This window comes from Tupaia chinensis, unplaced genomic scaffold, assembly GCF_000334495.1.
Source record: "Tupaia chinensis unplaced genomic scaffold, TupChi_1.0 Scaffold146177_1, whole genome shotgun sequence".
NCBI classification, from domain to species: domain Eukaryota; kingdom Metazoa; phylum Chordata; class Mammalia; order Scandentia; family Tupaiidae; genus Tupaia; species Tupaia belangeri.
Window position 1 is genome coordinate 1,037,984 of NW_006206032.1, and position 23,109 is coordinate 1,061,092.

General features: G+C 39.0%; 1 protein-coding gene across 6 annotated transcripts in view; it reads right to left on the reverse strand.

The window, feature by feature from the left end:
* Window positions 1–23,109, reverse strand: part of RASGRP3 (RAS guanyl releasing protein 3) — a 121,279-nt gene that overhangs the window by 56,610 nt on the left and 41,560 nt on the right. For 4 of the 6 annotated variants that reach the window (XM_006168795.2, XM_027768416.1, XM_006168796.2 and 1 more), the window contains exon 2: window positions 9,057–9,139. The exons of the other annotated variants lie outside the window; for them this stretch is intronic. The gene's annotated coding sequence lies outside the window, so the exon portion shown is untranslated. The remainder of the gene's footprint in view (window positions 1–9,056; window positions 9,140–23,109) is intronic. 6 annotated transcript variants of the gene reach the window in all.

The following is a 23,109-nucleotide window of genomic DNA, read 5'->3' on the forward strand; positions in this document are numbered from 1 at the left end:
TTGAGGTTTTTGCTTTAGGGCGTGTGCGCTTACCAGAAAGAGAGAGACAGAGAGACAGAAAGCGAGAAATCACCCCCCCGGGGCAATGGCCAGGCCGCAATCCCTTCTCCTCCATTCTCCTCTCGGGATCTTGGGCATGCACGTACACACACCCTGCGTGAGTTTAAGCCACCGGGTCTGGGACTCGAACTGTGGTCGACTACATGGGAGTCCAGTGACATAGCCATTACGCTAACTGCTGATCCCTGGGGATGGTAGTTTTTTCATCATCAGTTGTCTCTGATGCAGCTTATACGAAATAATTGTTCTGTTAACTGAATATCACTCTGTAATTGCAGAAAAAAAAAGTTGAAGCTGTTTAGTTGACATTCTGAATGCTTCTAAGTAAATACAATTTTTTTAATTAAAAAAACCGTTAAGTCTTAAAAGATTAATGACAAAAGTGTCATAGGATTCATTAGTTTACAATATTACTTTTCTCATCACAGATGCTAGTCTTTATTTTATTTATTTATTTATTTATTTATTTTTTTAAGGTTCTTGCCATAAGGCACTTATGCTCACCAGAGAGAGACAGTGAGAAAATGAGAAATCACCCACCAGCGGGGATGGCAATGCTGTAATTCCTTTTCCTACATTGTTGTCCTGGGATTTTGGGCACATGTATGTACATGTACCCCACGTGATTTTCAAGTCACCAGGTCCAGCACTCAATCTATGGTCAGCCATGTGGGAGTCCAGCACTTTAACCATGCAGACATGAAAATTTTTTAAAAAAGTTATTTGATTATATTATCTGATATTCAATAGGATTTTATTGAGTTTGGTAAGAGACATTATAACAAAACTTAGAAAGATAATTAACTTATTTGACAAATACTTAATGAGGATTTATTAGAAATAGAAGCTAAGGAAATTACTAGAGTGGCTGGTGGAGTGGGCTGTGGTAGAAGAAAAGGGTAAATTGGTGAGAAATACAAACATAGCTCTTGCTTTTATATTCTATCAAAGACTTAAAAAACAATTACAATAAAATACTCTGGGCCAGCCTCTGGTATGGTGGTTAAGGCAGGTGGATCCCACATGGTCAACCATTTGGTTCAAGTCTGGGACAGAGTAGCTTGAAAAACACACTTGGTGCAGATGTGTGCATGCCCAAAATCCTGAAAGGAGGGAGAAATGGAGGAGAAGGGAAGGGATTACAACTTGACTATGTCCTATGGAGAATGCTTCCTTGCTTTCTATCTTTCTCTCTTCCTCCAGCAAGGGCACATGCCTTCTGACAAAATAAAATAAAATATCCGAAAAGTACAGAGCAGGTGGGGAGGGGCACTAACTTAGTCTAAGGGGAATTGTAGCCAGATAAAGAATGGGTGAAAAGATGGCAATTAAGAGAAATTTGAAGATACTTAGAGTGACTAAAGGAATTCTGTCATTCACTTAGAATGAATTAATGGGCAAGAGATGAGACTAAAAGGTCAAAAGGAATAGCTCCTGAACAGTATTGTAGGCTTTATTAAGAAGTATGGGCTTTGTTTGAAGAGCAATGGGACACCATTGTTTTAAAAGGTGATAGGTAGATTTGTAAACTATGCCTCAGATAAGGGACTGATAATCAGAATACACAGGGAACTCAAGTGGCTTATCTCCCCCAAAATGATTAACCTAATTAAAAGATGGGAAAAAGAGTTGAATAAACTAAGGAAGACATATGAACAGCCAAAAAGCATGTGAAAAAAATGCTCAACATCCCTCATTATAATGGAGATGCACAAACCAAAATGACATCAAATCCACAATGAGATACCACCTAACCCCAGTCAGAATGACAAAGATATAAAAAAAAAAAAAAAAAAAAAAAAGATAAGTGCTGGTGGGAATGTGGTAAAAGGGAAATTCATAGAACTACCACGTGATCCAGTGATTCCACTCCTAGGTATCTACCCAAAGGACAGGAGAATGCTCAGTAGGAAAAACGCTTGCACGACTCTGTTTATTGTGGCATTATTCATGATTGCTAAGGTATGGAACCAACCCACCTGTCCACAAAAACATAAATGGATTGAAAAAATGTGGCACATATACTCCATGGAATACTATTCAGCCATAAAAAACAACAAGACCCTGTCATTAGATGGAAAGTGGAAGAACATGGAAGATTTATTGTTGAGTGAAGCAAGGCAGGCTATCAAACAGAGACATTGCATGTCTCCACTTAACATGTACCTTCTGTATATATTCTATGGTAGAAACTGAAAGACTGGGGGACACGAAAGCATTGAAAATTGTTACGGGCACTGGGGACAAAGTGGAAGAAGAGTAGGAAAACAGAAAAGTGCAGGAAGGGAAATTTGGGGAAAAATGGAGAAGTAAGACATTTGATGATGTCATGTATAGTATTCTCAATTCACCTAGTATGTGGCGTATATCATGTTGGGTAAAATCTCTTTACAATCTAAATGATTTATAGCAGTTGAATGTATAAACAATAATAAATAATAAAAATAATAAAAGGAAAAATAATCGACCTAGATTTTAGAAAATTAAATAATAGTAGCATCCACAAATGCCATTTGTTTCTGGCAATGTATTGTGACAGACATAGTGTTGAAGAATTACCTCTATTATGTTTAAATCTTGTACCATTCTGAGAGCTATTATTATCTACATTTTATAAACTAGTAAACTAAGGCATCAAGAGGCTAAAGTCTAACATACATCACTAGTTAGTTTACAAAGCCAACTCCCAACTCCCTATTTTGTTTTCCCACCCACACAAACTTTAGCTGTTGTTAAGGCTTCACTATTACATCATTTCTGGGCATTGTCAAGAACAAATGTTTACTATTCTGTGTGTTTAGCTCCTAAAATTCTATCGCTGGCCCCATTGTTTAAAAATGAATAAGCTTCATTATTAAAGCAAGCTTGGCAATTCAGGGAATCACTGGTACCAAGTACTGAACAGAAGTAAGTAACCAGCTCAGAACTTGTCTCACAAGGTCTCGTTGCTGCTTTTTGATGACCACTAAGTAACAAAGTTTAGCTGTGTCTTATTTATTATTTTTTTGGTTACTGGTATTTGTTATTGCCAAACTATCATGTTTGCAGCCACCTGACAAATGAATGAGAAATTAGAGTCTTGAAGAAGCCCTAGTAATAAATATCAGTCAAGAGACAATTTTGCCAGCATTTGGCTGAAGCTGAGCATGGCACAGACATGGTACATAGGTGTTCTAGGCATCTGTATTCCAGTTGACATTAGCACTGCTCAGCTGTTCCAGATAGACACATTTATCCATGAGGAAGGTTAGGATCTGTTTTGGCAATCCAGTATTCAAACTGTCAATAATACCCCCAAGTAAGATCCAGATATAGGGCATTTTCACCTCAAAAGTTAACATTTTTAATTTGGAGAAAATAGGTTTTTTTGAAGAGTAATGTTTTCTTCTCCTAAAGATACCAGTAGTGCATGCATAAGAATCATGTCTGTGGTTCTAATGCTCTGAAAAGTCCTGCTCATAAATCCCCTGAAATAAAGTCACAGAAGACTAAAGGACTCAAGTCACAAAGTAATCTTATGCCACTTATTTTTTTAATTTATGAGAGTGCATGCAAACATGTGAGTGCACGAGAGAGAGAAAGCACCCAAAACAGGGTCCTGTCATGCTGCAGTCCCCTTTCCCCAGCACTCCAGCTCCTCAGGATCCCGGGTGTCAGTGTGTATACCCGGCATGTCTTCAAGCAGACCCAGGGATCCAAACCCACAGTCATGGCTTCCAGACTTGCAGGGCACTTCCATTACTGCTGGGTCCCTATGGCCAGACCCCTGTTTATTTTCTTCAGAGTGAATTTGATGATGATAATGGTGATGATGATATGATTAAAGAAAAGGGTCTTTTTTGAGTGTGCTCCATACCAATCACTATGCTGAGTTTTTTGTTTTGTTCTACATTTTTGCCATAGGGCCCACGTGCTCATGGGAGAGAGACAGAGACAGAGAAAGTGAAATAAATCACCCCTTGGGGGTATGACCACAAGACAATCCCTTCTCTTTCATTCTCCTCTTGGGATTTTGGGCATGTAGGAATAAGTACCTAGAGTGATTTTTATGCAGCCAGGTCTGGGACTCAACAACAGAGTTGGCCATGTGGAAATCTAGCACCTTAACCACCACGCCACCTGCTGGCCCCTATGGGGAGCTTTTTATGTAATGAATTTTAGGAGGACAGGTTCTTCTTCTCCTGTAAAAAATAAAATGCAGCTAAATCTTCATACTTAAATGTTACCAAAAAATGCAACAAGGTTTTGTGAAATGAGCTCTGAGATGATATTGACTTCTCGTGGGTATTTGGCGCCAGTGCTAATGTACTTTGCCTTCACTGTGAACAAGGGGACGTCTGCAACAGCTGCATTAGTAAATCAAGCTGAGGGGTTCTCCCCTGTGGCCAGATGATGATATCTGAGGATAGAATCTCCATAAAGGAGGCTCCAGGGGAATGAAACCATTACACTTTATTTATTTATTTATTTATTTATTTATTTATTTATTTATTTATTTATTTATTTACTTACTTACTTACTTACTTACTTAGGAGAGGTTTTTGCTATAGGGCGTGTGCAATCGCCAGACAGACAGAGAGAGACAGAGAGATAGAAAGCGAGAAATCATCCCCCAGGGGATATGGCCACGCCGCAATCCCTTCTCCTCCATCTCCTCTATTCTCCTCTCAGGATATTGGGCACGCACGCACATGCACTCAGCGTGAGTTTTAAGCCACTGGGTCTGGGACTCGAACCGCAGTCGACTACATGGGAGTCCAGCGACATAGCCATTACGCTAACTGCTGGTCCCACCATTACACTTTAGAAAGCCTCTGAAAAGCAAGAACATAACAGAAGGCACAGCCTGGAGTACAAAATCTCTCTAACTTGCCTCCTCCAAGCTACGGGGTGGAAGCTTCATGCTGCAGACATTCCAGAGAAAGAATCTTAAAACCTGAGCTCTAAATTGCAACACAAAAATGCAGCAAGAAATGTTAACATAAGAAAAGATTGCCTTCAAACGTATCTCTGTGTTTTCAGAGAAAGGCATCAGTTTGATTAAGCAAAACAGCCAACATCTATTATCTAATAAATATTAAGCATGATGTTAAAAATCAGAGATTAAAAGAGCCTATTCTCAAGGGCCCACAACCCTGTGCAGGAGATTATAAACCAGTTATAAACCAAGATGCCCATTGAGTCCAGTGACAGAGACAGATGCTCAGGGCATCATGGGAGCACAACTGAGACAGAATTCAATCTAAAGTGATCTAGAAAAGATTCCTGAGAGAGAAAACCAAGGATATTAACTCTTATGGGTCACAAAACCAAAACAGAAAATACAGATATCAATATGTGTCAGACACTTAGGTGGCTGGAAATATTTGAGCATAACAGAATTAGGCGTTGGATAAATGTGAGCAACCTGCTATCAGAAATTTATCATCACATGAAAAAGAAATAAGAACACACATAAGACAACAATATTTAGCACAAGAGCTGATGACAGAATAAAATTATTGGTATAAGGTAGTTATGCACATTCTGATCCATATCTAGATTAAAAAAATAAAAGCACATATAAATGAAAGAATTATAAAAGTCATAGAGATTTTAGTGTTGTTTTATTATGATTAATTTTATTATCCAGTTTCACTGTTGATAGTGATAAGCTAAAAGACAAATTTCTTACACCACTTTGACACTAACTTCCTCCTATACGTAGATACAGACCGACTTAAAGATGTAATATGAATTTCTCTTTTTAACTAAAACTATACTCTGCTATAATTATCTAAGTGAAAACATTTTGCTCCTATTTAGAAACCTATGTATTTATAGTACTCGTTTATGAAATGGTAAGTTCTTGATTTTAAATTAGTTCAAATTAGTTCTGAGTAAGGATTTTGGAGCTAACTTTTTATTGGGACCAATTAAAGTTAAAGTACAGGAACCACAAAAATGTGTTAAAACTTATTTCTGTGCTCTCAATTAAATTTACACAGCTATAATTAGAAGGCTTCACTTTAAGACTTTGTATTCTCATTTGTTTCAGATATTTCTCCTACAACAAATGTTTCTTTCTCCAAAAGACACCAAATCTCAAGAGGCATGATATCTCCCTTCTTCCCATCTAAGAGATTAACTAATTGCACCTTACTCCTGGTAAGAAATCACATTACATGTCTACAAATGTATATATGACTAGAAAAACGTTATATCACCTTAGGTTCCATTTAACTTTTGAAAGGCTCACTTTTATCATTTCTAACATGACAGAAATAATACTATTCTGACTTCCACATCAGAACAAAAAATTCATTTGACAAAGACTTTAAGAACACAAATTGCAATGAGAAAAAACTGAAGTCCTAAAATTTGCAAAATGCTCTCAATTTATAAAGTAGCTATTTAGAATTTAGAATATATTTCCTCATTAGGACAATATAGTAAATTGATTAATAGCAAATTTACATGGAGGAGACAGCAGGTTAATAGAAAGTTGTCAAAATGATGGAAAGAACTTTGGAAATTCTCAAGAATTTTAGAGGTTGATTGTCTCTCTCTGTCTTTCTGGCAAGTGCATGCACCCTATAGCAAAAACCTCTCCCCAAAAAAAAGAGAGTGGGGTTTGGAGATGGGCATATTTGGGACAGCATCCTAGCTTTGCTACTTACTAGTGTGTAACTTTTACTTAATTTGGGAGTAAGTTTTCGTATCTTGCCCTCACACATTGCTAGTGGGAATGTAAAAGAGTACAGTCATGTTGGAAAATAGTTTGGCAGTTCCTTACAAATTTAAACAAGAGTTACTATATGATCTACCAAACTCACTCTCAGATATATACTCAAGAGAATTGAAAATATGTGCTCATACAAAAATTTCAACACAGACATTCGTAACAATATTTTTCGTAATCACTCAAACATGGAAACAACCCAAATGCCCATCAACAAAATGAGGTATATCCATATAATAAAATATTATTCAACCATAAAAAGGAACGAGGCACTGTTATATACTTTAATATATATGGACCTTGAAAATATTATGCTAAGTGAAAGAGGGTAGACAAAGAAAGCCATGTCTTTTATAATTTCATTTCTTGGAAATATCTAGAATAGGCAAATCCATAAAGTGTTGATTAGTGGTTGTCAGAGCTGGGGAAAGGCAGGAATAGGGAGTGACTGCATTGGATTCAGGAATTCTTTTGGGGTATGAAATCATTCTGAAATTCGATAGTTGTTGAATGACCATGCAAAAATACTAAAAGGCACTGTACACTTTAAAAGGGTAGATTTTAGGGATATATAAACTATATCCCAATGGAAAAAAAAGATTTTTTTAGAGCGGTTTCTTTTTTGTTGTTTTGTTTTTGTTTTTTGTTTGTTTGTTTGTTTTTTGCTGTGGCCAGCATGTGCTCACCAGAAAGACAGACAGACAGAAAGCAAGAAATCACCCCACAGGGGGATGACCATGCTGCAATCCCTTCTCCTCCATTCTCCTCTTAGGATTTTGGGCATGAGTGCACACACACCTGGTTTGAGTTTCAAATCCCTGGGTTTGGGACTCAAACCACAGTGAGACATGTGGGAGTCCAGCAATGTAACCACTATGCCATCTGCTAGTCCTAATAAAAATATTTTAACTAATTAAAGAATATATCCTCTACCACTTTCCTAAACTACTGAATCTTTTGTATCTCATTCCTTGATCTATGGCTCAATCCGTTCTTCAAAATCCAGGCCAGAAACTTGGGACTCTGCCTAGATTTCCTAGCATCTCTCTTTGACCAACCCTCCATATCCAAGTCTGACAATCGACATCCCAACTGGTTCTCACATTCCTCCACTCCTGTTCATTTCCACTATCACTTCTGAGTTTAAGCTATCAGTACATTCCCCTTGACCCACTACGATGGCTTACTTATCAGGCTTCTAGATTGACTCTCACCTTTTGTTTTCTCTCCCTTCTACTAGGACTAAATCAATCTTTCCAAATTACCAGACTGATCATAGAATTTTGTTCAAAATTCCTCCACCGTTCCCAATCCTCTCATATTTATGTAAAGTCCCTTCCATGACAATAAAGCCCTTATGAATAGGCCCTCACTCCCTGTCCACTCCCACTCTCATTCCTCTTTACTCATCTCCTTATATCACGTTATATTGCTGTAAAAGGGAATTTTTTTTTTCCTGATAGTCCCCATGCTTTGCACACATTGTTTCTTTTATAATAGAATGTTCCCCCCTCCCTCAGGGTGTCTACTTGGCAATCACATAATCACTTTTCAAGAATTCTCCTCCTTCTCAACTTTTCCAGGCAGACTCTGGCACTCCATGTACTAACTTCCTTCAGGCTTTGTAGGATTTATGTTATTGAACGGTTCTGTCAGCCTCCTCAGTAGCGTCTTAAGAACCAGACTGTATTTTTTCTAACGTCCAACCCAGAAATGTGTCTGATTTCTCTATATGGTTATCTTTCTCTGCCATCTTATTCTTCAAGATAGTCTTTAAACTTCGAGTTGGTTTCATCTCTAATTTTATTCTCTAATCTTATACTTCCCTTGAAGAGCTTTTCGATTATTAAGTACATTTATTCCTTTTATATGAACATGGCTTATAGTGGAATTTCAAGATGTGCTTCCAGAGTTTTAAAAATTTCATTATTATTATTATTATTATTATTATTATTATTATTTTAATTTGCTATTGGGCACATGTACTTGGTGGAGAGAGAGAGTGAGTGAGAAATCACTCCGCAGTGGGGATGGTAACACTGCAATCCCTTTTCCTTAATTCTCTCAGGATTTGGGGCATGCACGCCCTCGTGCTGGGTATGTTTTTCAAGCTACAGGATCTGGGACTTGAGCTGCACTGCATAGACAGCCACACGGGATCCAGCCTTCTTAACCTCTGCATCACTGGTTGGTCCCAAATTTTTAGTATTACAGATTGTTAAAGAGAATAAAAATGCACTGAGTACCTCTTCTGGTCATTTTCTCACATACTTACTTAGTAGACACTTAGTTCTGTGCCAGGCACTGGGATTGACACCATGGTGGAATACAAGATTATATTCTCAGAGGCCTTGAGATCTGGAAAGGGAGGCATAGATACATATGAAGAGATTTTGATCCAGGAAATGGTGGAAGAGTCATGACAGAGGTGAAAATAAGTTCTGATTTATATTGGGCTGTTGGGAAAGTCATGATGTGTTTTTCTATGTTTTTCTATGCAAAAATGACTTTTCTGACAACTGAATAGAATCAAGCTGTGCCTTTGTTTTGTTTTGTTTTAATTTGCCAGAGGACACATGCACTTGCCAGAGAGAGAGAGAGAGACAGAGAGAGGGAGAAAGCATCCATTCTATTCTTGAGATTTGGGGCTCACAAGTACATGCACTCAGTGGGTTTCACAAGTCAGTGGGTCCTGGGACTCAAACCACGCAGTTGGCCATGTGGGATCCAGCTGCCTTAATTACCATTACATCCATCTGGCCCTACAATCTAACTTTTTAAAGTTTATTATTTTTTTCCAGGATTGAGAGAGACAGAGAGACAACACCCTCAAAGGATCTTGATACTGCAATCCACCCCCAACCTCAGCCAGACCCAGATCGCAGGCACATGTGTAGCTAGCATTCTCAGGAAGGTCTTTAAATGTAAGCCCAGAACCTTTCCACGTGGGTCAGCTTTGCAGAGCATCATGTTTTGCTAATATGCCACCCATTCAGTCCCCCACAATCTAATTTTTATTTTTTTTTTGAGAGAGAGATTTTCGCTCTAGTACACATGCACTCACCAGAGAGACAAAGAGACAGGAAGTAAGAAATCACGCCCCCCCCCCCTTCAGGGTAGGTGACCATACTGCAATCTCTTTTCCTCCATTCTCCTCTTGGGATTTTGGGCACATGCACACATGTGCCTAGTGTGAGTCTTAAGCTGCGGGGTCCAGGACTCACACTGCAGTCAACCACATGAGAATCTAGCACCCTAACCACTATGTTGCCTATTGGCCCCACAATCTAACTTTTTTTTTTTTTTTTGAGAGGTTTTTGCTATAGGGTGCATGCGCTCGTCAGAAAGACAGAGAGAAACAGAGAGACAGAAAGCGAGAAATCACCCCCCAGGGGGGATGGCCGTGCTGCAATCCCTTCTCCTCCATTTTCCTCTCAGGATCTTAGGCATGCATGCACACACACCCGGCGTGAGTTTAAACCACCGGGTCTGGGACTCGAACCGTGGTCAACTACATGGGAGTCCAGCAACATAGCCATTATGCTAACTGCTGGTCCTCACAATCTAATTTTTTAAGGAAGTATTTATCATAAGTACTCAAGGGAATACAAAGATACATATCTGGACTAAAGAGGCTAAAGACCAGCAGATTTCAATAGATACAGATAGAAATGTCACAAATCTCTCATGTGACCAAGGAGTCTTGAATGTGATCCATGTTTTGGTATTGCATTAATTCTTCTGAGGAATGGAAAAAGATGCATGTCAGGTTATTAATATCTCTAAAATAGTTTTGGGAAGTGGATATTTTTAAAAAAAATCCATTTCCACCAAAAGTTTTGCTAATGGATCTGCTATTCACAATAAGGATGTTGAATGGTTGAAATAGTAAGTGAAACCGAGCCAAGTACTAAAATTAGAATGAGAACCTCATCAGTTTCTGCGGTAGTTTGTGGGGATTTCACAAGTCTGTAAGTTCACACAGTTTTAGACCCTTGCCAATCTTATCTCATCACAAAATTTCACATCCAGTTGGCTTCTTCTCAACACTTGCATCTAATTTCTAGTCAGAGAAACACAGAATTTATTTATTAATTAGCTTAGCATTCTTTCATTATTTAATCACATAAAACCTGAAAGCATTTACCAAACACTTAGGTAAAAACATACTTCCTCACTAAAGAATGCAATACAAATTATTTATTGTATTATTAAAACAAAAAGGCACAGAGGAACATGTTTGAATCTCTCATTAACTTATTACTACTGACTTGGTTTGGAAGAAAACAGCAAAAAGCTATTATAAGAAAAATCAATGATGAGAAAAAAATGCTGAAATATTGGGTTGTTGGAAAAGTCATGATATAATTTTTTATGCAAAAATGCATCATGACTTTTCAGACAACACAATTCATGAAGATCAAGGAAAACTCAAGACCCAAACTGGATGAGGGCACTTCAAAAAGTTAATGGAAAGTGGAATTAAATTACAAGTTTAAATTAGAAATCCATGAGCAGTTTTTTTCATTGAAAATATGCATTTTTTTAAAAAAGATTTTTACCATACGGTATATTCATTCATGGAAAAGAGACAGAGACACAGAGACAGGGCAAGTGAGAAATTAATCCCCTAGAGGGGATAGTCACGTTGCAATTTCTTCTCCTCTAGTCTTCTCTCGGGATTTTGGGCACACATGCATATGCACCCAGTGTGTTTTTCAAGCCATCAAGTCCAGGACTCAACCTGTGCAGTTGACTATACGCCATCCAGTTCCTTAGCCACCAAGCTACCTGCTGGCCACATAATATGCAGCTATTATTTCTTGAGAGAGAGAGGAAGAGACAGGAGCTCTCAAGGTTCTCATGCCATAATCCTCTCCCACAGTCAGGATCGTGTTGCGCGCCAGCTTGTATAGGTTGTATAGGGGACCAAACATGTGACCTTCCACACAGAGCCAACATTGCGCCAACATTGCTTGGGCTGTGAGTTACTGCTGTGGCACTAAGTCAGCCTAAAATGTACATTTTTTTTTCATGAACTTTTTGAAGATCCTCTCATGTACCTGAAGCAATGTGAAGAGAGTCCAGATTTTGTAAACATGTTACTGTTTTTTCAAATATTCTGGTTCCACCCCAAATAGAATTTTGCCTTTGAATATGGGAATCCCTCCTTCAATAGTATGCTGTCTACAAAGTGCCACACATTTAGTTTTTGAAAACTAGAAAAGTTCTTAAGTCATCTAGATGTATCTAAATCTCTATACCTTTGCTATAATATGGGGCTTACCTGAATCATTCCAACAAGCTTTGCAGATGACTATACAAATGCCATGTGCTTAAGCAATATCTCACATAAGTGTGCTTATAAATCCCAAAATAATAACTCAAGCACTCTGGTTCTAATGCTATAGCAATTAAATACCTGAGTGCAGTGTCTGTTCAAACACTATAAATATTGTTCTCAGAAGCTTTCCTCTTATTACATGTTCCTATTTATCTGAGAATACCTATTTAAAGATATACAAATAATAATCCACAAGCATTAGATTTTTTTCCCTCCAAATTAAAGATGGTGCAAGCTAATTAGTTTTAGCTTACTCAGCATTCACAAGTTATAGAATGTTGACCTTTTAGACAGATCCAGCCCATAGGTGTATTTCATTTTGTCAGGGTTGACTCAAATTTTCAAAAACTTGTGAGGATTGACTCACAAAATTTCAAAAAAAAATTTGAATTAGTTGCAAAAATGTACACATTAAACTTCCATTTAAAAATCTAGTTTTCTAGGTTCTTACGGGGGAAAAAATATCTGCATCTGTAAATTTTCTTCCTGCAGCCCTATGAGGCAACAACATGTGGGTGGAGCCAAGCAGCAACTGTCTCTCAATTCCCTTAAGTCCTCACTACTGTCCTCCCAAACCGAGACCAAGCGTCATTACTCTTCATCAATCTACTAAATGCCTTTTCTCTCTTAGTGAGAAGATTTAAGAAAAAAGTGAAATATCACTTGTTGTCTCAGAGAGAAACTTTTGCTTATCTCTAATCTACTTTATTTGTTAGGTTATTATTTTATCTTCTTGGCACTGCAAACATTGTCATCTGCAAGCCCCTATATCAGACTCCCTGAACTGCCACCAATATCATGGATACAAAAGCTAAGACAGACTCTTCAATGTGCACAGTCCCAAAATGTTACCATTTCTAGTTTGGGACAAGGCAGAATAGCAAGACGGCAGCTATACTTACATATGTCTTCTGGCACATGTGCATCAAAAAGTAGGTTTACACTGTGAGACAAATTTCACCTCTTGCTTGAGCAAAAAAAATGAATTTGAAGATTTACACAATATTTGTCAATCTTGGTAAGTCTAACAAATCATTATTTATTGCCATTCATAATACCAGTAAGATGTTTAGATTATCTCTGCAATCCCTCAGATTTTTGTGCTTGTCTTTTAAAAAACATTTTTTTAAATTGCCAGAGGGCATGTACACTCACAAGAGAAAGAGAGAGAAAGAGTGAATGCATCCTGATGGTGCATGTTCAGGTCACAATACATTTTCCTCTATTTCTCCACCCTGTTGGGACTTGGGGCACACACATGTACCTGGAAAGCTTTTCAAGGACTTCAACTACAGTCACCTCCCTTTAGCACTAGGCTACAGGGCCAACCCTTTACCTTAAGTTTATAGTAAAGTTCTCATAGTCAACAAAATAGGTGTTCGTTAATAATTTCCAAAGAGTGTGAAACTTAATGCCAATGCCCTTCAACACTTTGTAGATTCGGGAAAGACTAAGAGAAGATAGAATGTACATAGGGCTACTGAAAAATAAATAAAAACCTATGTACCTACTCATGCTTAGCAGCAAGTATTTTCAGAATCTGCACACTATAGTGAGTATATAGTTTCATTCTCTCCGACTTCCTGTCTATGTTGCTTTGAGATGGTTGACTAGTAGTAACATGGTTTTTTCATGTCAGACTTACATAAATCGCAGATACTCATCTGTGTGAATTTTTCAGGGCAATTTCCTGAAGATAGTTTTTGGGATCATTTGCAGCACTTAAATACAAAGGGTTACTTGTATAATCAATGACTATTCAAGTTGAATTTGTATTCTTCCTTTATAGCTGTTTATTACTCTAAAAAAGGAAACCAAAAACCACTGGTCAGTGCAGCTGCAGGGATTGGTCTCCATACACCTAGTTTCCTGAATTTGCTGATTCAAGTCTTCTCATGGATGGCCATGTGGAATCCAGCTATCTTAACCACCACACTATGGGCTGGCCCCATAGCTCTTTCTTTTTCTCTATTTATTTCTCCCATGAGAGACAGAAAGAGAGACTGAAAGAGAGAAGAGAAACAGGTACCCCCAATAGAGTTTTCATACCATGATCCATCCCCCATCTTAGCCAGTCCAGATCATGAGTACACACATGCCTGGCACACTCCATATGGTCCTGGGGGACCTTCCCATGTAGGTTCAGCTGTGTTACCACTGTAATTACTACCCATCTCCCATAGTAAAACCAAGACTCAGAGATCTACAAAAACCTTGACATTATACATGGAATTTTGTGTGTTTATGCCCTTGGTTGTCTTTATCAAAAAGGGTCTATAGCATTCCTTGGAGTTTCGAAAGGGTCTGTGATAAAAGCTTACTAACCTCTACTCAAATGCTCAAAGACTGATTGCCACAGAAATTTTAGAAGACAAAGGGAAACTGAAGATCTACCATCTGATATAATTTTTTGGGGGGGAGAGGTTTTCACTATAGGGAGCATACGCTCACCAGAAAGACAGAGAGAGATAGAGAGATAGAAAGTGAGAAATTAGCCCCCAGGAGGGATGGCCACGCCACAATCCCTTTTCCTCCATTCTCCTCCCGGGATCTTGGACACGCACGCACACGTACCCGGTGTGAGTTTAAGCCGCTAGGTCCGGGACTCAAACCGTGGTCAACTACATAGTAGTCCAGCGACATAGCCATTACGCTAACTGCTGGTCCCATCTGATATAATTTTAACACCTTAAAAAAAATGAACTTGCCTAATGGCAAAAATAAGAAAAAACAACCTCACTTTCTGATTTTTCACCATCAGCCTTTCAGATTCTCAAAAAATGCGAGATACTGAAACTTTTACCTCCTCTTAAGAGTCTTGAGCAGCTTCAGATTAAATATGCAATTCTAAAAATACAGTTTCCTTTTTTGACAGAGATATCTATGATCCTGTCAAGCTCTAAAGGTACTTCTCCCCTGAAGATGCTTCCTCCACTACTTCGTTCACGTCTGTTACCCTTCAGCACCTTGGCCAGATGCTAGAATGTAGTTGTGCCCCAAAGGCTTCTGCACTGTGCTGTCTACAGGCAGGGCAGCTAAAAGGTGAGCTCTGAGGCTGCATGGACAACGACATAATTCTCATCACTTCACAAAAACACTATCTATCCAATGGTATCTTTTCGAATAAACCTATAGCAACGAAGACAGATGACATTTTGTTGGCTCACAGTCACAGGAGTTTAGACATTAGTGCAGTGCAATCCTCAGAGTGCGGAAATGGAAAAGTGGCATCTCTGCATCATCTCAAGTATAACTTTGTGTGAACTTAATGTCTTTCTCCAAAGGATATTTAAAACACACACACAATTATTTAACTTTGTTCTACAAAATAATTCTGGCAAAGAGAGTTAATAGTATCATTTCTATGTTATAAATAAATTTGAATACTAAGAAATTAAGTGAATTCTAATTGCTTAATGAATCTATCAATGAACCAATAAGCATTTGTTTAATCTTATCTTAGTTTCTTCTTTTCTTCTTCCTCTTTTTCTTTTCTTCTTCTCTTTTTCTGGGTCATGTTTGAATGTTATCTTTTACTCTTAAAGTGTTACTCTGATGGCAAAGCACCTAATTTGGTGTGTGTGGGGGAATGGAAGTTGGGGTGGGTGGGAAGTGTCTGCTTTAGTCCCAATCTAAATACCCTTTATTGACTCAATAAATGCACTTCTACCTCATAGCATTTTGCTAGGGTATGGGTGTCCAGTGATGAACTAAATAGACCAAGTCCTTGTGCAACAGTATGTACAGTTTAGGGAGGGAAACCAATATCAAGCAAACAGAAAAACTGATAAATAATTACAAATTACTATAAGCAGTCTTAAGGAAAAACCACAAGGGATGCTAAAACAGAGAATGAACAAAAGTGATTATATTAGCTAAGTGGTCAGGAAATACATCTTTGAAAAGCTGATATTTAAGTCAAGAGCTGAAACTAGGAGACTAATTCAGTTAAGAATGTGAGGAAAGAAAGAATTCAAAACACTGGCTGGATCACAATCCCAATTTCTGAGCTGAGCAGGGCAGGTAGGGCGGAGGGAGGGGATATTTGGAAAGAAATCTAGAGTTGTGCTTAAACCATGTTAAGTCTGAGATGCCTGTGAAGACCGTGCATGAGTCTCAATTTGTAGTTATTTATACAAATCTGAAGCTCCAAGGAAAGCTCTGGGATGGAATTTTAAATTGGGAGCTACCTCCATGTAGACAGCATTTAAAATCTTATGAATGGTTCTGATCACTCAGGAAGGAAGTATCAAGAGAGAGGACAAGACGGGACCAGCAGTTAGGGTAATGTCTATGTCGCTGAACTCCCATGTGGTTGACCACAAATGGAGTCCCAGACCCATAGACTTAAACTCATGCCAGGCGCATGTGCATGTGTGCCCAAGGTCCTGAGAGGAGAATGGAGGAGAAGGGATTGCGGCATGGCCATTCCCCTTGGGGGATGATTTCTCGCTGTCTCTGTCTTTCTGGTGAGTGCACACACCCTATAACAAAGAAGCCGCTCCAAAAAAATAAAAAATAAAAAAGAGAGAGAGAGGACAAGAAGGTCCACTGTTAAGCCTTGGACATTCCAATATGTGGAGGTAGAGTGAGGAGAGGCCGCTCGGCATTTTGAGGAGTTGTCAGAGAGAAGCTGTAAAAGCATGATGTGCCAGGAGGCAGCAATAAGAATGTGCTCAGGGAAGCTGTAACAATCAACTGTAGCAAATGCTACTAAGAGGTCAAATAGGGACCAGCAATTTGCATAAAGGCTATGTCTCTGGACTCCTATGAAGTTGACTGCAGTTTGAGTCCCGGACCCGATGGCTTAAACTCACGCCAGACATGTGTGCGTGCGTGCCCAAGATCCCGAGAGGAGAATGGAGGAGAAGGGATTGCTGCGTGGCCATCCGCCCTAGGGGGTGATTTCTCATTTTCTGTCTCTCTGTCTCTCTCTTTCTGGCAAGCGCACACGCCCTATAGCAAAAACCTCTAAAAAAAAAAAAAAGAGGTCAAATTAAAAGAGGATGGTGTAACTATCTGCTTTTAAAAATTTTGCTATGAGGAGATCATAGGTCATCTTGATGAGACCAGCATTATTGGAGCTGTGGGCAGAAGCATGTAGTATGAGTTGAAGTGTAAGTTGAACGTAAATAAAAAAAGCATGTGTAGAATATAAGTTTAGCAAAGTTGTCTAGGATCAAAGAGAAAGTGGCAAAGAATATGAGAAGTAAAAGGATAGATATTGTAGAATTATTTATTTAATTTTACTTGTTATTGTTATTTTTTACATTTGGCCAGAGAGAGAGAGAGGGAAAGTGAGAAAGCAAGCTTCCAGGTGCTGACTATGAATCTCTGATTTATATTCCTCTTTTTCATCTTCCCTTACTATTTTTAATCGGTACATGTTTGCAACCATGCTCTCTTCCTTTCTTCATCTGTATTACAACTGCTACCTATTGCTGATGGTGGTTCAGGACCTGCTGGTTCCAAAAAGGATATTTTTATATGGTGAGAGTTGCTGAAGCACACCCGTGCACTGATGGGAATGACCTAGTAGGGAGGGAGAAGCTGAAAACTCAGAAGGAAGAGAAGATAAACAAAGGGAAGGCAATAGGTAGCAGTTGTAATACAGACGAAGAAAGGAAGAGAGCATGGTTACAAACATGTACTGATTATAATTAGTAAGGCAAGATGAAAAAGAGGAATATAAATCAGAGATTAATAATCATCACCTGGAAGCAAAGTTTAACAAATTGACCTGCCTCTGATGCCTTCAGTTCTCCCCATTGAGTTTTTTTTTTTTTTTTTGAGAGATTTTCACTGTAGGGCACATGCGCTCGCCAGACAGACAGAGAGAGACATAGAGACAGAAAGCGAGAAATCACCCCCCAGGGGGGATGGTCACGCCACAATCCCTTCTCCTCCATTCTCCTCTCGGGATCTTGGGCACGCACGCACACGCGCCTGGCGTGAGTTTTTTAAGCCACCGGGTCCGGGACACGAACCACGGTCGACTACATGGGAGTCCAGCAACACAGCCATTACGCTAACTGCTGGTTCCCTCCCCATTGAGTTTTTGAAGAAGAGGAAAGTGGGAAACAGAAATGAACTCCTCAAGTCCCAAGCTGAACTGTCTCATGCCTGCAGCCCTAATGATGCTTTTCTCTGCTTTGATTGACAGTGTGGTCCCTATTGCTTTGAATATTTTTGTGCCAACAATGGATGCCAAACATCTATTTCCTTGCCTGTCAACATTTCATCTTTTGGATACCAAAGAGTCTTGTCAACCTGTGTTGTGCATAACTCAACTTGGCTTCATGGACCTTTTTCTGAAGGACTGGGCATTTTACACCTCACTTTCATCCTGGCAAAGGTGCAACAGGATTGCCTCAAGTGTATTAGGTCATTACCATTTATAGCTCAACAGGGTTACAAGAAGAAATGTCACATGTAATTTATCTAAAGTGTTTTGAAGGCATATTACAGTGAGATTTTCAATTGACTCCTGTAGACCAGGGTTTCTCAACCTTGATACCATTGGTATTTCCAGCTGGATAATTCTTGGCGGGGGGGGGGGGGGGGACGGGGGAGGACATTCTATGTATTGTATGATGTTTAGTAATATTCTTGACCTCACCCACAAGATGCCAGAAATACCTCACTCCCATCCCCAGTTGGGACAAACAAAAATGTTTTCAAACATTGCCACGTGTCCTCTGGAGGACAAAAACCACTCCCAGCTGAGAAACATTGATATACACTGATGTCAGAACATCAACAAAAAACAAAAAAATTCATAAAATACCTAAATTTTTTCAACTATTATGGGGCAAATGCTTTGCCATTTGACTGATTTTTCTGTTCTCAGTGCTAGATATCTTCATCAACGACAAACATTTGAACAACCACATCCTCTCAGCTTGATTTTTAATTCATGAATTAATCAGTGGGATTTAATATATCAGAATTTGACATAATTGAGAACATTTTAAAACCTTCCTAAATCTAAATTTGTTCCTCTATTAACTGATATATTTTGGTGTCATTTTTTCCCTCTGTAAGTCATTTTTATTTTTATTTTATTGTTGCTGTTTATCATAAACTGGTTTAGTCCTTTTTGGAGGAAGTCAAAGGATAAACTTGAACACAGGCATTTCTTCCAGTATCTGAATAAAGAGTTCTCTTGTGGTGGTCAGGAGCATAGAGATTAAGTGCTATGCACAAGAAGTCAGAACACACCAGGCATGTGCGCATGCATGTTCAAAATCCTGATGAGATGGAGACATGGAAAGGAAGTTATTGTGGCACATATGGACATGTTTGGAGAGAGGTCCTGAGGATGTGGGGACATGCTCTGAGCAAATATCACCTGTCCCTTTTGGCTATGACAGAACCTTGCAGCTTGTCCATTCCTTGATCCTTACTGCAAGCAGAGCAAAGGGTGGGCCTTCCAACATCTGAATTCAGGAAGCACCTTGACCCTAATTAGAAAAGTCCACCCCCTGCTCTGCCTCTGTAAGATTCTTTAGCCTTATCAACACCCGTTTGATGTTTGCAAGAAAGTATCCTCCCCACACCTACAGCTAGGCATCTCTCCACTAGATAAGTTTATTGGGATTCCTCTTTGAGATGGATGTAGCCAAGAAATACACCTGGCCCAGTATGTCTAAGCCCTTATAGATTTGCTATCTGCTTCTTATTGTCTATAACACATCAACTTATCTATGGAATGTCATGATAGACACGTATGTAGTGTTGCTTTGCCCTATAAATAAAGGTGCCCAGTTTGGGTGGTCCAAGTCGCTTGAGCTGTTTAGGCTCAGGCTGCCTGTGTCCATTGCTACTTTATCTCTTTGTCTCTTTCTTTCTGCTTCCTCTTAGATCAAGCTAAATCACAGGCAGATGCCAACAGTGGCATGACAACGCACCACTGGGGGCTCTCGCTCTCTTTCTCTTTCTCTCTCTCTCTCTCTCTCTCTTCTTTTACTGGCAAGTGCATGAGTCCTGTGGCAATTAAGTAAAAATAAAAATTAAATTAAAAAGGAAATAAGTAAATAAAATGTTCGCACAAAAGAGAACATTTTACATCCTTTCCCAGTACCCAACCACTCGTTTCCATTGAACAATCTCATGATGAATAGAATGCAGTCTTTTTGCTTATAAATTATCTATTACATTGCATTATTATCTTCAAAGTTACAAAAGGCAGGGAGTGATGCTCAATGTGAAACTATTCTATTACTCCTAAGAAGCTTTGCCTTTCTGGGTGTCAATTTTCTTCTTCCTTTCTTCCTTTCTTTCCTTTGTTTCTCTTTCTCTTTCTCTTTCTTCCCTTCTCTCTCTCTCTCTCTCTCTCTCTCTCTCTCTCTCTCTCTTTAAAGATTTTTGCCATAGTGTGTGTATGCTCATCAGAAAGAGACAGAGAAAGAGGAAAAGTGAGAAATCACCCCCCAGGAGGGATGGCCACCCTGCAAGCAATCCCTTCTCCGCCATTCTCTTCTCTCAAGATTTTGAAAATGCATAAACACTCAACTGAAGTGTTTTTCAAACCATTGGGTCTGAGACTCTAACTGAAGATTTGGCCATGTGGGATATAGTCATCTTAACCACCACACAACTCACTGACTACTGAGCATCCACTTCTTGATGTTCAAGTTCAGGGTTGGTGTTTTACAGTGCCTCAAAGGACATTTTGTGGTAAGGTGTGGCTACTCACTATGGTGACAACTCTGAGAACCAAGAGCTCCTCAAAAAGTTTCTCCTGGGACCAGCAGTTAGCATAATGGCTATGTTGCGGAACCCCCATGTAGTCGACTGTAGTTCGAGTCCTGGACCCAGTGGCTTAAACTCATGCCAGGCGCGCGCGTGTGTGTGTGTGTGTGTGCCCAAGATCCCAAGAGGAGAATGGAGGAGAAGGGATTGTGGCATGGTCATCCCTCCGGTGGGGTGATTTCTCAGTTTCCACCTCTCTGTCTTTCTGGTGAGCGCACGTACCCTATAGCAAAAACCTCTCAAAAAAAAAAAAGTTTCTCCTTTTCATTAAGCATTTCAGTGAGAACTAGTTGTGAATTATGTTCATCTTTTTTATCACAAAATTCTTTTTGAGAAAAATAGTATAAGTTTAATATCACTTGGGTAAAATGTAAATTCTGTATAAACAGATTGGATATTGAACTCTAGTTAATAATATGCATGATGAAGTATTTAGAAATGAAGGGTACTGCTATATATAAAAGTTCTTTTAAAAAAAATGAGCCAAGGGGCAGAGCAATGGATAAATATGTTTTTAAAAGTAAATATAATAAGTGGTTTGTTGTAGAATTAATTGATGCACAGAATATGCATGTCAGTGCACAATTATTGTGGTGGGATAGAAAATACACATTTTTTGTTTCAAGGCACACTAGGACTAGAATCCTATTCACTGACTATAACCTTGCACAAGATATTTGACCTCTCTAAAATTTATTTTTCTCTTTTGTAAACGTGTCAACAATGATGTCTTTCTCTAAATATTGTGAAAATAAATGTTATTTTATTTCTTCTTCCAATAACAGATACAATTTAAATGGCTATCAAGGAAGAAAAATAGAAAGAAGAGGATTCATCTCAGAATCAAGAGTTGCTAGAGGAGAGAGATGGACCACAGAGAATCTGCAGCATCAACATTCAGATTGGGCACTATCTTTGCCATAAAAAAATAATCTATAAAGCACCCTGTCAACTCATATGTTTTTTTTTTCTTTTTTTTTGGAGAGGGTTTTGCTATAGGATGCGTGTACTTGCCAGAAAGACAGAGAGACAGAGAGACAGAAAGTGAGAAATCACTCCCCAGGGGGGATGGCCACGCTGTAATTACCTTCTCCTCCATTCTCCTCTCTGGATCTAGGGCACACATGCACACGTGCCCAGCATGAGTTTAAGCCACCAGGTCGGGAACTCAAACCACGGTCGACTACTTGGGAGTTCAGTAACATAATCATTATGCCAACTGCTGGCGCTGCATATAATTTTTTTTTTTTTGGAGAGGCTTTTGCTATAGGGCACATGCGCTTGCCAGAAAAACAGAGAGACAGAGAGACGGAAAGTGGCCATGCTGCAACTCCTTCTCCTTCATTCTCCTCTTGAGATCTTGGGCATGCACGCACATGTGCCGGTGTGTCAACTCCTTTGATTTTGAAAAGTACATGTCCCATGCACAAATGAAATAATTTCTACTCTTAAAAAATGGAACTGAAAGTAAAGAATCTGAAGCTCAGTCAAACTGAACTTATGGTATGAGTTTTCCAGAACCAAATATGGAGATTACACTATTCTCAATTCAAAACTGTTTAAAATGCTCATGGTATTTATGGGTTGCAAAAATGTATGTCAATTTGAGATTTGAGAAGATTCATCCCTGATAGACACAAAGCAAGCTGCTAGAGGGTGGCCAGAAAAAGGACATTCATTTTTTCCTAGCTTTTTGATTTCAGAACTGAAGAGTCTTGTAAAAATACCTTTGTGTGTAAATTCCTAGGAAAGAATTTGTTATGGTACCTTCCCAAAGATAATTTAAGTAAAAGACACCAAAGAATCTTGATTCAGCTCTTTTTTTTTTTTTAAAGGAAGATTTTTGCTTGCCAGAGAGACAGAGACAAACAGAAAGTGAGAAATTATCCCTCAGGGGGGATGGCCATACCTCAATCCTTTCTCCTCTGGTCCCCTCTTGGGATTTTGGATACCTACGCACAGGTGTCCAGCGTGTTTCATGCCACCAGGTTCGGGACTCGAATCGCGATCAATTACATGGGAGTCCAGTAACATAACCATTTTGCCATCTGCTGGTCCCAATTCAGCCCTTTTTGAATTGTTGGATGAAAGGAAAATTTTCTCTTTTGCAAAAACAAAGCCTTTAAAAAAAAATTGGAGTCTGAGTCTATCACACATTAATGGCCTCTTTGCCTAAGTTTTCCTCTAGCCACAAGGTACATGGCTAACGCACTGCCCCAGGGAAGCTAGA